The following is a 16089-nucleotide window of genomic DNA, read 5'->3' as shown; positions in this document are numbered from 1 at the left end:
AGGTAGAATCTATTATCTTCAGGATAAGCCCTGAACATGGGCCTTGGTTTCTCAAATCAGTGTCTCAGGTCTGTTCCTAGACTAGAGTAGCTTTTAGGATCAGGGAAAAAAGCCTATTGTGAGATCACTGCCTCATCCTTTTTTTGCTTCTCTGTCCACATAGTTATACTTTTTTTTTTGCCAGCTGATCCCCATTTCCAGCTGTTCAGTGCATGTGTGTGCATCCGTGTGTGCACTCCATAAATATGCCAGGCCCAAAATGGTTTAGTTGATCCCAGATATGTAGCCACTAAAGAAATCCGAAGGGTTCCATCTCAGCCCCTCTTTCTGTTTGTAATTAGTGCACTCTGGGTTAGGTTGTTAATCCAGAGATCTTTCATATGGATTTTTCCTGGGGACCTACCCCCCAAATGATATCTTCTGATTATTTGGCTTAACACATCCAAAACTGAAATCCTTCTGAATGGCAATAAATGTGCTCCCAGCAAAACTACCTCCACTGCTATATTTGCCCCCAGTGCCAGAAACCTAATATAGGAGTTTGGTTTGATTCTGACATATCGTTTGCTTCTCACATCTCCCAGTTCTACAATGCTAACTACTCCGGCTCCAGATCCTCCACTGTGTATCTAATCCTAGGCTGATCACTCCTCTGTCAACACTCTTTTTCGTGACTTCATCTCTTTTTGTGTATGACTGAAATTATCTCTTAAAGACACATGTTGAGGACTCAATTAGGGTCCTCGTGTTCTTATATAATAGCAGCTTTGAACTTGGGCCTGTTCTCTGTGAAGATCAGAGAAGTGTTGTCTAGTGGTCAGAGGAGGGGCTGGGAATCAGGACTCACCTGGAGAACACTAGTCCTAGAACACTCAGGGAACTTGGCTGTGATCTAACACAATCTTTGAAAACTCCCTAGCTGCCCCTTTCCAACTTGTGCCCTTGTATTGGAACCCAGATCAGAGTTTTCTCCCATGCAGCCTTTTGCAAATTTTGTTCTTATCAGTGCCCCCACTTTACCCAGCTATGACATGAGGAGAAGAATTGTTACCTACTTGCCCCACAGGGTGAAGTTTATTTAGAGTCAAAGTGCTTTGAGATTCTCAAATCAAAAGCTTAATGGAGGTGCAGAGTACTTACTTCCAGTTGTTGCCCATCTCCTGTTGCTGGAAACAGAACCACACTCTTATCGCCAGAAGTATTAACTCCTTGTCAATTTCTAGCAATTGGTGGAAAGTCTTCCTCTTACTGTTCTCTAGGGATTGAGCTTTGGCCTCTCCTGCCTCACTATCTCCTCCTGTTCTCGACCTGTAGGCATTTTATGTACAAGATTTCTTTGTATGCCCCACCTCTGTCTCTACAGTTCCATCTCTCATGCTTCCCTCCTCACCTCAAATGTCCTTGTTTGTTACTGACTTTCTGACTCCCTTCAAATTCCATCTCCAGTGCTCTCTCTTCTGCATGGCCCCTGGCTCCTATTCCTCTCTAATGAAACCATCAAAGCCAGACTGCTTCTGGAGGCTCTTTGTTTCCCCTTGTTTAGTTATTTTCCATGAAACTAAGGCCAGGTCTACACCAAAAACTTAAACTGATCCAGCGATGTCACTCAGGGGTGCAAAAAATCTACACCCCTGAGCGACGTAGTTAGGACAACCTAACCCTCAGTGTAGACCTCACTATGTCAATGGAAGAATTATTCTGTTGACCTAGCTACCATGTCTTGGGGAGGTGGATGGAATAACTCCGGTGACAGGAGAATCCCTCCCATCGCTGTCATGAGTGGCTACACTGAAGCGCTGCAGCTACAGCAGTGCTGTAGTGGTTTAAGAGTAGGCATAGCTTTATCCTTTGTACCCTTGTTCATTAGCAGGGGCGGCTCCAGGCACCAGCGCAGCAAGCGCGTGCCAGGGGGCAGCCTGCCGGTCGCCGTGAGGGCGGCAGTAAGGCTGCCTTCGGCAGCATGCCTGCGGGAGGTCCGCCAATCCCGCGGATTCTGTGGCAATTCGGCGGCGGGGACGCCAAAGGCGTTGCACCGGCGGACCTCCCACAGGCATGCCGCCAAATCGGCGTGACCAGCGGACCGCCCACAGGCGCACCGCCAAAAGCCGCCTGACTGCTGTGCTTGGGGCAGCAAAACACAGAGCCGCCCCTGTTCATTACTGTCGTTGTGTCTGCAGATGCGGCCTGTATAATACATTGTGACCTGCATACCTTACAGTCTCCACATACAAATACAAGTGATCAGCTGTAATGCATTTTGTTAAATGTCTGTATGAAGAATGCAAAAATAAATTGGTTGAATTGTACCCCAGTGAGAATGACTCCACCCTCCTCGCCTCTCTCTATTTTTCTGCTGCATGAAAATAAAAATAAAACCTATAGTCCTTCTCTTTATTACTGGGTACTTGCTGTTTCTGGATTATTTTTCTTTGTACAGCATAGTTTATGCATGCATGCTTACTGTGACAGGAGGATCTTATTTACCTAAGTTAATTTTGCTTGTATTGCAGTACACTTGAATATAAGTATGAATCTTGTTTGTTTTAGTGTGCAGAGCTCCTTTGGTGAGTAGCAATTTGAACTAAATTACAAGTGTTCAAGAAATTCAGTCACATATTACAGAGCTGTTCAGAAACATCTTGCCGGACAAAACCAGATTCAAATAAAGCCATAAACTAAACCACTGTTTGTTTTAGGGGTCCGGTGAGAGGGCATCTGCTGGTGTCTTTGCAGGATTTGGGTGGTAGTTTGTTTTTGTTTCCAAAGCTGGTCACAGTTTTGCCATCTGTCTCACTTGTGTCTCTGGCAGTCAGGACTGAAGTTGGCATCAATGTAATGGTTCCCAGCCCATTAAAAATGCAGACCTTTTTATTTCCTTGTAAATAAATCCTTCCCACTCTCCATGTCTTCACAGTGCCCAAACTGTCATAGAATGAGAGGACTTTATGGTTTGTCCAACGGCGTGTTCCAGCTGTGTGTTCCCATGAAAGAGAGCTGAGCACCAGTTCCTGGGCTCCTTGGACTCTCAGGCATTATAGCACATTTTTGCCCTAATACAACTAGAAAATATAGTTCCCTCCAAGCCCACGGCCACTTTCAAAATACACAGTTAAATTATGCTGCTCCAGGCAACCACCTGTTCATTTCTCTTAATTAACTTTCTTTCGAATGAATTTCCATATTCAACATATGTATTTAATTTATAAAATGCACTCATTTCTCAACACAGTTTTAATGAAAGCCAAAAGTCTAAGAAATATAAGACTCCCCATACAACTGTTCCCAGGTAAAAGCATGTGCCAAGGGACACCCATTGCGTTGGGTCTAAAGGTCAACGTGCTCAGGCTCTGGGAAGCAAATTCCAGAGAACAGAACTTATTGTTGAGAACATCACACCAGTACCATTTACTGATTCGCTCTTGGGACAGTTAGCTGTGTGTGCCTTGGATGACTTCAACTCTAAGGCCAATGTATGAGTAGAGGGATGGTCTCGTGCATAGCCAGGATACAAACCACACAGGCTTTTCTTAAACATATCGAATTTCAGTTGAAAGAGAAGAGGAAGCCAGTGCACCTGGAAAGAAATATCCTCTCTGAGGGTATTACCACCAAATAGGTGGCCAACCACATGATGCTAAAGTTTAGTTCAGAATGGCCTTCAAGGGTAGTGCTAAACAGGATGCAACAGAGCTGCAACCACTAAAATAAAATACTGAGAAAAAGCTATTTCATCTTGGACAAAGACTGAAGTTTCCCAAGATGCACTGTATTGTACTCGTTAGGAACTTGATCTTGAAGGTTGCTGAGCAGCTCCTGAGAGCTACACGACCTATAAAATTATGGATGTATAATGGTTGTCTTTCAGAAATAATTATATTGTGCAATTGTATGTTTTCTCCAGAACATTTGAGCTTCAAATTTAGGCACAAATTCTGTTTTTGAAATTAAGCTTGTCGGTGAAGGGACAGTGTTCACATCTTTGATCCCAAACCTGCAATGTACAATGTGCAGGCAGAACGCTGTGCCGGCAGGGAGCCACATGGGGCACAGCAGTCTTCCTGTGCATTATAAATTGCTGAACTGGGGACTTAATTTGTGCAGTGCCTAGCCAGCTCTGATGAGGGCCTCTGGCTACTACTCTAATAAATCATCATCCTAATGGGAACTTGGAGTTATATAGTGAACACAAAAAACACATGTGCTCAGTCTTTGTATACATTTAGATTTCAGTTACATATTGTGGTACAGATTCTGACCTGTTACACAGTGTAAATCTGAAGTAACTCCATAGATTAAAAACCAGGCCTCATTATTGTAATCTCTAAATCTCAAAACACTTCACAAAAGAGTTTAGCATCATCACCTCCATTTTACAGATGGAGAAACTGAAGGTCAGGGAAGGAAGTTAGTTGCCGAAGGTCACCCAGCAAACCAGTGGCGGGTCTCCTGAGTCCCTGTCCATTCCTTTAGCCACTTGGCCATACCTAGTGACAATGGATTTGCAGTATATAATGGAGATCAGAATCCGGCCCACAATGTGTAGTGTATGTAAAAAGCATTGGGACCAGGCTGGATGGAAATGCACGCTCGCTCGCTCTCTCTCTCTATATATATATATTGCACAAAACTATTTAATTTCATAGACATGTCATGCATAGAGGGAGCCTAGCTTCTACCTATCAGTACCATTGTTTCAAAGAGGACTATGAAAAATGTAAAACATAAGTAAAACTAGGTATTACATTTATGGGTTAATAAATAGCAGCCATATAATTTTACAGCCATGTTTAATCGCATGTAAGTATAATAGTGAGTGAAATATGAGTGCTATTTATAAGCAATTTGAGAGTTCCTCCCGACATACTGTTAAGTTTCATTCTCTTGGGGGGCACACAGTTAAAAACTGAACATCAGAGCCTTAAAAGAACAAATAAAACCAAACATGATAAAATCTTTCACAAGCAACAAGTCATAGAACAATCAAACATACTCCATCTAAACTGACTTCTGAATACCCTGTGACTTGTTACCTGAATCTTGTCCTATTTTAATGAGCCCATAATGAGAAATAACAGTTATAACAAAATGTTCATGTCATAGTCCAAAGGTCTGAAAACTGGTCTCTGGACCCTGATAACGTCTCATCAACTGCCATCATGTTTTTCTGCAGACTCCAGTTCCTAAACAAAGTGTATCTTCCTTTCACGTTTGCCCTGCAGTCTAGTTGCTTCCAATCCCTCTTCCTGCAATGGTTTCTATACAAGTGAGGAATAGGGTGAATAAGTGGAAGATAATAGATTCTGCTTGTTTTCATCACGTGTAACATCTTTCCTTTGTTTTGCCATTTAAATTCTATTTATGGGCATGTTACTCCATTACAGGGTTTCTTGCACTCTCTACTGAAGCTAGATTGGTCCATAAAGTTAATTCCTATATTCATATCCCGTGTCCAGAATTTTCAAAGCCTGGCTTTTCCATTTAGTTTTTTAATATTGTCTTTGCTCTTGCCTCCCATGCATCAACTGAGTATATTGGATCATTTTTACTTCAGTTTCTTGGTGTTTTGTCAGCTGTAGGATCGATTTATTAAAACAAAACACGGACCAGCTTCTCCTTTCTTTGGTTTTTTACTTTCTCCAAACAACTAATTTATTTCCTTAGTTGTAGGATTGTAATGAGGCAGAGTGGTTTCCCTCTGAGCCTGACAGGGAGGTGCCACTACAGACCCCTGGTGGGTGGAGCCATGGGCGGCTCTATATTATTTGCCGCCCCAAGCACAGCAGGCAGGCGGCTTTCGGCTGCGCACCTGCGGGCAGTCCGCTGGTCACGCAGATTCGGTGGCATGCTTGTGGGAGGTCCGCCAGTGCCGCACCATCAACATTCCCACCGCCGAATTGCTGTCGAAGCCAAGGGACTGGCGGACCTCCCACAGACATGCCACCGAAAGCCTCCTGTCTGACGCCCTCACAGCGACTGGCTGGCCGCCCTCCGCGGCTTGCTGCCCCAGGCACGCACTTGCTGTGCTGGTGCCTGGAGCCGCCCCTGGGTGGAGCCAAGCCAGCCTCGCCCCCGTGCCGGAAGCAGAGCGGTGGGACAGGAAGTATGAGGCAGACCCTTCAATTCAGTTGGATGGGAGCCAGGGAAGTAGGCCTACATCTCTAGCCCAGTGCAGGACTGTGGCCCTGCTGCTGAGCCATGTAGCACCCTGTCCCCAGAGGCCTGAATGTGGAGAGGAGCTGCTGGGACTGCCGTCCACCATTTACCCAGAAGAGCCTGAGGACTCGCAGACTACGGAGCCATGCCAACGGAGGGCAATAGGAAGTAGCCCAAGGGAACCAGACGTTAGTCCAGTTGTGCTGCTGGGAAATGAGTCAGCATGTTTTGGTGGGATCCCTGCTGACCCAGTGGTAGGACCACCTGCCACTGTTACTGCCCTGGGCTGGGACCTAGTGGAGTAGGGTGGGTCTGGGTCTGCCTGCCACCAGGATGGTGGCCTACTCGCCCTAGGTCAGAAGGCCTGTACCTTGTTGGTGGCATGCCACAGCCAGAAGGCTGAAGCTAAAGACTGCTTGTTGTTCCATCCCACCCCAAGGGTCAGAGCCCCAGATTATATTTGCTGTCTGCCTCGGCCCCACCCAGAGAGCCAGGGTCTATACACTGCTCATTAATAGTGGTTTTTCTCCCTGATGCAGGAAGCAGAGTGGCCTCCCTCTAAGCCTGACAGGGAGGGGCCATTACAGACCACTATAGGGATTCCGTGTCTTTCCAATGGCATTGAATTTCACCTGCAGGCCCTCTTCGCAGTTTTTAGTCCTGGACAAGCAGGGATCTACATTTTTCACCCTTGAAGTTAAATGACAAACTTTTGATTAAGTCTTGTTTTTCTGCTGATTTCCCATGACAACGCTATAACAGTAAGAGTCAGACTGAAGGTTTTCCGTTGCCCTGGGATATGTGGCATTTGAGGCTATTGCACTGAATATGGGTGGTTCGGCTCAGAAAATAGCCTGGCACTCCACTTGATGCATAGTGTACTGACGCTGGGTGGTATAGTGCTTACTTCAAACATCTTGGGGTGGAAAGAAGAGTTTAATGCTTTGAAACAACACATACCCACAAATAAAAAAGGGAAGTAGCAGGAACATCCCAGGAATATATCAATCAGTGACCAAAATGAATGCATCACCCTCCACCTTGATGAGGGAAATTCAAACAACCTTAATGCAACTTCTACTGCATATCCCTCTCTTCGCTGGTTTTCCTTTCCACAAGGGATATTTTCGCATTATAACTCTAAAGTTCAGCCCTTGTATTTATAGACAAAGAGAAACATGTTTACAATGTCGATATTCAAGGGAAGTCTAAATCTGACGGGCTGTAAGTAAATCTGAAACACAGTTATTTTTTCAAACAGTAATTGATAGCCAGCTGGATCGACTTGTATTTTAACTTTACAATTGCATCAGCTCCTGTCTTCCTCAGATAGCACTTATTTTCAGCCTTGTAGGTAGACTCCTGTGGCATTCCACTTTTGGAATAACAGGATTTTTTTTCCAATTTGCCATAGAGTTATGTCACATTTGCTCCCCAAACTTACTCACATAGTTGCACTGGAGATGCATTTGTAAAAGGTTTTACTTGGGTATGCTATTAATAGTTATCTCTGAGTCACTTCCCCGCTACCTATCTTACATTTGGCTAGATCCTCTAAAAATATTATTGCTTATAAATGCAAAATAGATTTAGACTATGGTTCAGGTTGGAGGCTAAATTAAGGTAAAAGACTAGGGTCCAATTCAGGAGCAAGCGAAAACTGTCAAGCTGTTTTGGGATTTTGCCATTTGACATAAGAAATGTTGTGGGATCAGCTGATCTCAAGAGATTTCTCATAAAAACAGCTGTGGTATTTGCAGCTGAATGGGCTCAGAAAACAAGTATCTTCTCATTTCAGACCCAAACTGGAACTAACACCCTGGGGCAGGAGGGGGCTCAGAACCAGGATTTTAAACTGAATCCTGCCTCCCCACAGAACTTGAAGGGGTTTGGATTTGAGGTTCAGGTTTTGGCACATCTCTAACTTTATGTATCTTCAAAGCACTTATGGTAAATATTATGACTATTTTACAGATAAGGAAACTGAAATCACAGATCAAGTGGCTTGCTCAAACTCACTGAGGGAGTCAGTGCGAGAGCCATAATTAGGGCTGCAGAGTTCTTACCAGTACTGTGATCATGCCTCTCCCTAAATTAGGAGAAGCTGCTATTTTTGCTACATTTATCCCCTAATCCTGTTCAATTGTAATTATTATTTGCTTCAGGCACTGCACCATTTGTTAATTATTATTATTATTTTATTTTATTACTCTGTCTGTGATGTAGTAGATCCCTCTGTATATGGCACTTAGCAAAGATTTGCTTCCTCCTGACCTTTTATGCAAGCCTTATGGAATTAAAAAGAGAGAAAATTAAGAATAACTCACAATCATTAAGACTGTGCAGGTGCTTTCAATTTGTTTCCATTAAAAATACAGGCAAATTACTAATTAAAATAAATGTTGACCTGTGAAGAAGACTGCAACATTTCCACTTTAACATAAAGGAACAAGAAGTAGCAGCCTGCTGCTCGGTTTTAATTTTGATAGAGTGGCCTTCTGACTCCCGGTGTCCTAACATTCTTCCCAGCTTAATCCCATAGAGTACATATTGGCAGAGCAGTCACTGCATAGGCAGAAGGATGGCATTGTGCTTAGGCATCGGACTGGGAATAGAGCTGACCAGAGCTTTAGTGGAAACATTTTTTCAACAACAAATGGCTCTTCAACAACTATGACGTTTTCAGGTTTTTCAGTGAAAAATGGAAACTGGATGTTTTCCGGTTCTGGACAATATTTTTGGTTTACAAGCCCCAAACGTGTGGACGGGGGTAATCGAAAATATTTTTTGGGAAACCATCCTTTTTTAGTTTTTTTGTTTTAATTTTTTTTTTTTCATTTTTCACCAAATATATTCATGGGAAATTTTGAAGACCAAAAAATTGGCATTTTTGACCAATTCTTACTGGGAGTCCTAAGTCCTTCTCCTGTCTTCACTATAGACTTCCTGGGTGAGTGGGCAAGACTCCTAACCTCCCTATGTAGAGTTAGCTTCATCATCTGTAAAACAGGGATATGAATACTTATCTCGCAGGGTTGCTGTGAGGCAAAATTTTTGATCTGTAAAACTAAGATCCTTGGATTTGAAGCCCTATAGAAAGTATAATTAAAGCCAATAGTGCAGCCAGCGTGCTGAGAAATAGCTCACACAGAGCATTAGTAACTAATGTCTGTGTAGCAGCGAGGGGCTGTTAGCCTAGAGTCAGACATTAAATAAACCCGTATTCTTTTGGAAAGAGTGCCATAGTATCTTAAACCTTCACCTATACAGCCCCCGAGGCAGGCAAAATAGATCTGAGTTCACCATTTCAGCTGAGGGTTGCTCTTCTGATAGGTTGTCACTAGGGATGTAAATATCGGTTTAAAAAGTTAACCAGTTAAACGATTAAAAGTAGCTCCGGCTGGCCAGGGCTGAGGTCCCTCCGGCTGGTGCGGGGCCACCGGGGTTAACAGTTAAGGTCGGTTAATGGTAAGCCTAGTGCTTACCAGTTAACCGTTGAACCTTTTACATCCCTAGTCGCCACCCACCATTACTTTAATGTGAAGTCTTAATGGATGCGCCCCAAAGTCCTGGAGTGGGATTTGAACCCAACCCCTTACAGAACAAGGGTGAATGTGCTAACAACAGGCAAACACTGCTAGACCCAATAATACTGTGCCAATCACTAAAGGCTACAAATTTTGTGCAAAAATACATAAAATCCTGTACAGTCATATGAGAGGGAATTTTATACTATCTGTTGCCCCTGTGATATATGCCTCACTAGCACAATATTTCATAGTTCAGGCAATTGAAACACTATTTGAATGTGTATCATAAGCCTACAGATGGGAACATTTTCCTGCTGGATTTAAACCATTATCCCCATAGGTGTTATAAAAATCCACCTGCATGTTGCTTTTTAAGATCAAGGGGTATTTCTGATGTCTGATGTTAGAGCTGAAGGCTTAACAGCTACTTGTCCGCAGGGTGGTGAAATGGATGGGGAAATACATCTGAGTCAAACCTTCAGAGAGACATAATAAATTATGAATATCTCTAATTAAGAATGATGTTCTGAGGAGCTGGTTTTTAAACTTTTTACATTTGTGGACTCCTAAAAAAATTCTAACGGAGGTGCAGACCCCTTTGGAAATCTTAGACGTAGTCTGTAGACCCCCCAGAAGTCCACGAACCACAGGTTGAAAACCATTGATCTAGGATAATTAAAAACACTAATAATATTAAAATATGCCTGGATTCCCCTTCCATGGTCTACCAAGGGCACCACTTTAGACTTCTGGCTCCCAACCATCACCTCTCTGGGGTGGAGACTCATGTCTCTCTCCCTCCTGACCAACAATTTTAAGGCTGCCCAGCTCCCTGACTTACATTGTGATAGCCCCACAAGCCAGACGGCCTAAAAAGGCCTAGGACTATGACCAGTATATTGCCCACAGTTATAAGTTATTACACAGCTCCTTCTAAGCAAGCACATTTATTCTTACAGTAAAAGCATTACAGATAAAACATATTAAGACAATAAAAGAGCCTACACACATGCTAAAAAGATATCAAAGGCCACCCCCAACTCCAACCTAGGGCTCTGGTAGGTTTCAGTCCTTCAAAACCCAGAATTGGGTTATCTCCACGGTTAAAGTTCATATCTATCTTAGATCCAGAACAACATCTGGGCAGATCATCTCTTTCTTTATACCTTAGATCTTGACCTTCTGTAAGAGGTAATCAGCAGACAATTACCCTCTGTTGGCATCGCTTCAAAAGGCTGGGTTTTGTGTAACTGGATTTGGGGAATTTCCATTAACCTCTTTCTAGGGATTTCCCAGGAAATCCATTTAACACTTATTGTCCCAAAAGTCAATACTTCTCAGGCACAATTTCAGTATAGTCTTTTGAACTCCCCGGTCTCACCTCTGTCACATCTCCCCACTAAAGAGGATACACACAATCCTGGCCCACAAATAATACATAAACGTAATACAAAAAGGCTTTTCAAGGATATTGCAGGAAATTGACATCTCTGTCACAAAAGGTATTCAATAGTTCTGTTTCTTTGCTGCAAAGGAGTTGTGTAAACCATATATACAGTACCACAGAGCTATGGCCTCCAGGACAAATGCATTATATTAATTCTCAGATCAATAGCTTGTGCAATGCATTTCTTGTATCCCCAGGGACTTTCAGAACTATTCTGCTGATAAGGAAAGATTTCCTAGGAGTTAAGGGCAGTCTTTGCATGGGCTGGGATTACTGTCTGGGGAGAAGGAAGAGAAGCACAGGGATGACAATTTAAGAGCTGGACAGTTTAGTGTTCCTCTGCATCCCATGGCTGATTCTGGTCAGTCTCTCCAGCATGGGAATATCCAAAGACATCTAGTAGCTTTATTGCTGGACTAAAGAATGCCTTCCTGGGTGCCAGTGATCAATTGCTGTGGAAAGAGAGGAGCGGGGGAAATTGTGCAAAGAGGCTCTGCCAGTGGAGAGAGATGCTTTGCATAGCTCCTATGGTCTAGTCAAAGAGAGGATGCCTGCCTACAGACCACAAGAGTTCTAGTTTATGTCTTGGAAGCATTAATGGGAAGGATGCATACAAAGCAAGTCCAGCAACCTGAAGAGGGACTCTGTTAATATGCTAAATCCACTCTAATGTTTGGCCACCCTGGTAGACCAAATGAGCTAGATTCACCTCCAGGTTATGCTGGTTTCTGAAAGTGTAAACTCAGATACAAGGCTCCCAATGGATAATGTGCTACAGGGAGGGAAGGTACAGTGGGATACCGCAGCGAATGAACAAAGCCCCAAAAGTGGGTGGAGCTGGTCAGGAGTGTTATGGACAGGACAGCTGAAGGGTGCACTCATTCACCACCATTGGCAAGATTTCTATGGAGCCACCAGAGGAAACTAAAACTCCTCTTCCCTTATAGATATCCTGATGAAGAGTGGTAGTGAACACACCTCCTATGTTCCCTTTTGGTGAATTTCCTCTTCCAATGCCAGATCCCTTATCAGAGAGATGCAATTTACACTTTCTTGTACCAGGCTGACTGAATCTGGGCCAAGAAGTTGCAGGGGGGAAATACCACTTGCTCGAGAGCCTTTTCCAGGACACTGAAAATAGGGATCAATGGTAAAAAGAAGTTCTTATGAAAGAAATTGGGACTGAATGTGACCTTGTGTCTAAGGGCTGGATCACACCAGGCTAATCTCAGTGTATGGGGCTTCCATTTTATTATTAGGATAATTTTAAATCATTGCAGGTTTCAGTGGCAGGATCCTTAGGGTTTCTAAAGCCCCAGCAGATAATTAACCAGTCTGTAAGACCCCACTCTGAGCCCAGTGAATGCTAGGCTCTTCTTTAAAACAAGTTACTGAGTCTTTTGAAAGCTGTTTATTTACCTAACAGCACCTTGCCAAACAAACCAGGAACAGATCCTAATTCCCATATGCCCTATTTCCAACCCATTTTCCCGCTGGGAGTCGGGGAGGGGTTATCAGCGTTGTAAAGGAACTGTGGCTTGGTATTTATGTGAAAGAACTTTGGGAAATCTCAGCTGTGAACTGCCTGGTATTTCTGTAGAAGTGAGAGCTACAGGCAGAGCTAGTACCAGTGGTTGTGCTGCAAATGGTTCACCTAGTGCATCTGCATATCTGCTTCCTCTGTGAAAAGAGTAGAAAGCATAAAACAGAACTTAGTCCTATACTTGTTTTCTCAAAAATATCCTTCTGTTTCCTTCCTTTGCCCCAGCCTGTTGGCCACACTTCCCCAAAAGCTGCAAAACCTCTTAGCATGCAGTGTTTAAATGGCACTTCTGCCCGTAGCACCAATTCAGATATTTGGGGAGGGTGCAAGGCAAATTCCAGATCCTCCCTCTTCCCCCCCTCCCCCCGAGAGTCCAGCTCTCCCTAGGCCAGGAAACATCCCCTCTCACCTTCACAGATTCCACAGCCAGAATGGACCATTGTGATCATATAGTCTGACGTCCTATTTAACACAGACCATAGAATGTCCCCAAAATAATTCCTAGTGTCTCTCTTAGCAAAACATCCAATATTAATTTTAAAAATTGTCAATGACAGAGCATCCATCATGACCCTTGGAAAGTTGTTCCAATGGTTAGCTACTTTCAACTTCTAACAATTTACATGTTGTTTCCAGTCTGAATTTGTCTAGCTTCAACTTCCAGCCACTGCATTATGTTGTACCTTTCTCTGCTAGACTGAAGAGTCCATTATTAAGTATTTGTTCCCCATGTAGGTACTAATTGACTGTAATTCAGTCACCAGCACATGAGCCAGTGCCGCCAGGAGACAAGTTCTTGGCAGATTCCCCCGGCGCCAGGTTGCAACACCACTAGGCTCGGCTGCTCCTCTGTCCATATGAAAGGGCAGTTGGGTCAACTTCAATGGCGTTGTGACACGCAGCCAGAGCGACACTCTGGACCACTCCAATAGCAGCTGTACTGAAGTAGAACAGGACCACTGCTTAAAAATAGTTGGGTCATGGCCTCCTCCGGCTCTGAGGCCTATGGAACTTGGAGCAAGTGCCGAAACATTGCAGGGGCGATTCACACTCCGGCCCCCAAAGTCCTCTTTCACTGGCTTCTTCCTGCCCAAAGAAGGAAGCATGCAGCTGAGGTGCATTCCTTGGTCTCCCACCAATCCTCTCTGTAAATGCACACATGCAGTACAGAGGTTTCACCACAGGCTGAAGAGGAAATTTTTGTGAGAGGTCTGATAAAAGATGGCCCTCATTTAAAAACTGGAAGAGAAGGAGGTAATGAGGGGTGTACTGGGCTGTGCGTTGTACTGTACTGCAGCTCTCTGCTGGAAATGAGGAACTCCAGTATCCTTTGGTCTTTGGATTCTTCTATTTATTAAAGTAATTACAGCATTTTAACAGGAAACTGGATTCCCCTTCAGTTTGAGCCCTCATCGGTTCCTTCCCCTTGGGGGAGCTTTTGCAATTGCTCCCTAGCCATCAAGGCAAGAGGCCCGGGTGCAGACGTAAAGTGGGGGAACCAAGAGGAAGAATTAAAGTTGAGGATGGAGAGGCGAGGCAGGCTGGCCCTAGCCATTTTGTTCAGCCAGCACAACACGTTCTGTCCCTTCTTAAAAAACACTTTCATTAGGGATTTAAGTTTTCTGTTCAGTAATAAAACTTTTTGAGACTTACATTTTCTGCCTTGCATTCATTCTTTTCACTTTGCCCTCTCACTTCCTTTGCTGTTCTCCATGACCCTGTTGTATCTTGGTATTTTTCCATTGGCTTTTTACATTTGTTTTTCTGTCAGCTGTATTTTTCTTTATAGCATACCAACTGTTCCTCTTTCCTTCTCCCCCCTTCCTCATTCTTTTCCGGTGTAGCGGTCTCTCCCTCGATCCCTTCTCTCTCTCTCTGTTCCCCACTCTCTCTGATTTCTCCACGAGTCTAGCTTCTCTCACACTCTCCTGTTTCCCCCCCAGCAAATTACACACACACACACACACACACACACACCAGTGCCTCTTCCCCCCCACAGAATTACTCTGGGGCACACACACATGATGGCTCCCTTATCCACACACTAGGGTGACCAGACAGTAAATGTGAAAAATCGGGACACGGGGGGAGGGGCGGGGGGGTAATAGGAGCCTATATAAGAAAAAGACCCAAAAATCAGGACTGTCCCTATAAAATCAGGACACTTGGTCACCCTACCACACACTCACAGTCTCCTCTTCATCTGTCTCTTTACTCCCACTTAACTCCTGGTGCTTATTCCTGATGAAACTTCAGGGTGGGTCCAGTTCTATAGCTGCCCGAGTGCCCCCTGCTGGTGGCAGTACAGTAGTACCGTATCTGTTGCATTCTCTATCCCCTGGAGGCTGTGCTGGCCCCAGCAAGCGGTGACCTGGAGGTTTTGGGGTGGAGGGTGATGTGAGCCCTTCTGTGTGGGCATTCCCGGGGCTTGATGTCAGCAGTGGCAGGAAGGGTGGTGCTGGGAATATTGGGCCAGCAAAGCAGCAAGGGAAAGGAAATGGAGGGGACATGTCCCCTTACTCCGCATGGCTGTGCCGATGGTAGGAGGCCTCTTTCCACGTTTTGGAAGGTGAAGGTGCTCAGTGAGACGCCAGTATATGGGGGTTTGCCCACGTATGGCCCTGAGCCAGTAGCCTAGCATCAGGCCTGCAGAGGTTCTGCAAGTCAAAGCTCTGCTGCATAGTGAAGTCAATAGAGATTTTTCTCCTCCTTGATAAAACATGTAAAATGTTATTTTAAAAATAAAATAATAGTATTTAAATCCCCCCCCTTTGTTTAAAAACAACAAAATGAACAAGCAGTCAATAACCTGGATGTCTCCTGGAGAAGCCTCTGAAACTTGGAAACCCCCAAACTCTGCCTGAAACTGCTGCTCTTGAAACGTTTTATTTTTCACTGTAGCCTGCAGTGTCCTTTCGTCCTCTCCCTTCCCCTCTCTGGCTGGCGTGGGCTGTGGGCAGGGAAGGGCTATTACCTTGTGCTGGGAAAGGAGCAGTGCTGTAAGGTGTGTGTTTGCCATGTCTGCCTTCGCATCAAAGGGGAACAGATTGTGCAGACTCTGAGCCCTGGTGATGCAGGCAGACTCATAAGAGGCAGGGAGGAAATCTGATACTTCCACCCCAAGCTGTAGTTTGTGGTTGTGCTGCTGCTGGGCTGCCCAATCCCTCTCTGGTTTAGAGGCTGGAGTTTGCTTGCAGTGTGCACCTCTGGGCTCTGCTTCCACCTGCGTCCAGAAGCCTTTGCAAGCAGTCCCTGTACTGCAGAGCAGAGGGTGCTCTTGGTTTTTTTTTGTTTTTTTGTTTTACCTTTTGCAGATTAATAGAGTCTGGTTTCCTGTCATGTTTTTGCATTTTCCTTCTCCGCCCCTCCCAGCCTGTGACACACTTTTTCTTACTTTCTGTCTTGCCACTTGCTCA

At 44.4% G+C, this 16089-nt stretch overlaps 1 protein-coding gene across 1 annotated transcript in view; it reads left to right on the top strand.

Annotated features, from left to right (window-relative positions):
• Nucleotides 1-16089, top strand: part of CARD11 (caspase recruitment domain family member 11) — a 182727-nt gene that overhangs the window by 91009 nt on the left and 75629 nt on the right. The window lies entirely within an intron of this gene.

This window comes from Malaclemys terrapin, chromosome 10 (assembly GCF_027887155.1).
Source record: "Malaclemys terrapin pileata isolate rMalTer1 chromosome 10, rMalTer1.hap1, whole genome shotgun sequence".
Taxonomy (NCBI): domain Eukaryota; kingdom Metazoa; phylum Chordata; order Testudines; family Emydidae; genus Malaclemys; species Malaclemys terrapin.
The sequence above is the reverse complement of the archived record's forward strand: the minus strand, read 5'-3'. Positions and strand labels throughout refer to the sequence as shown.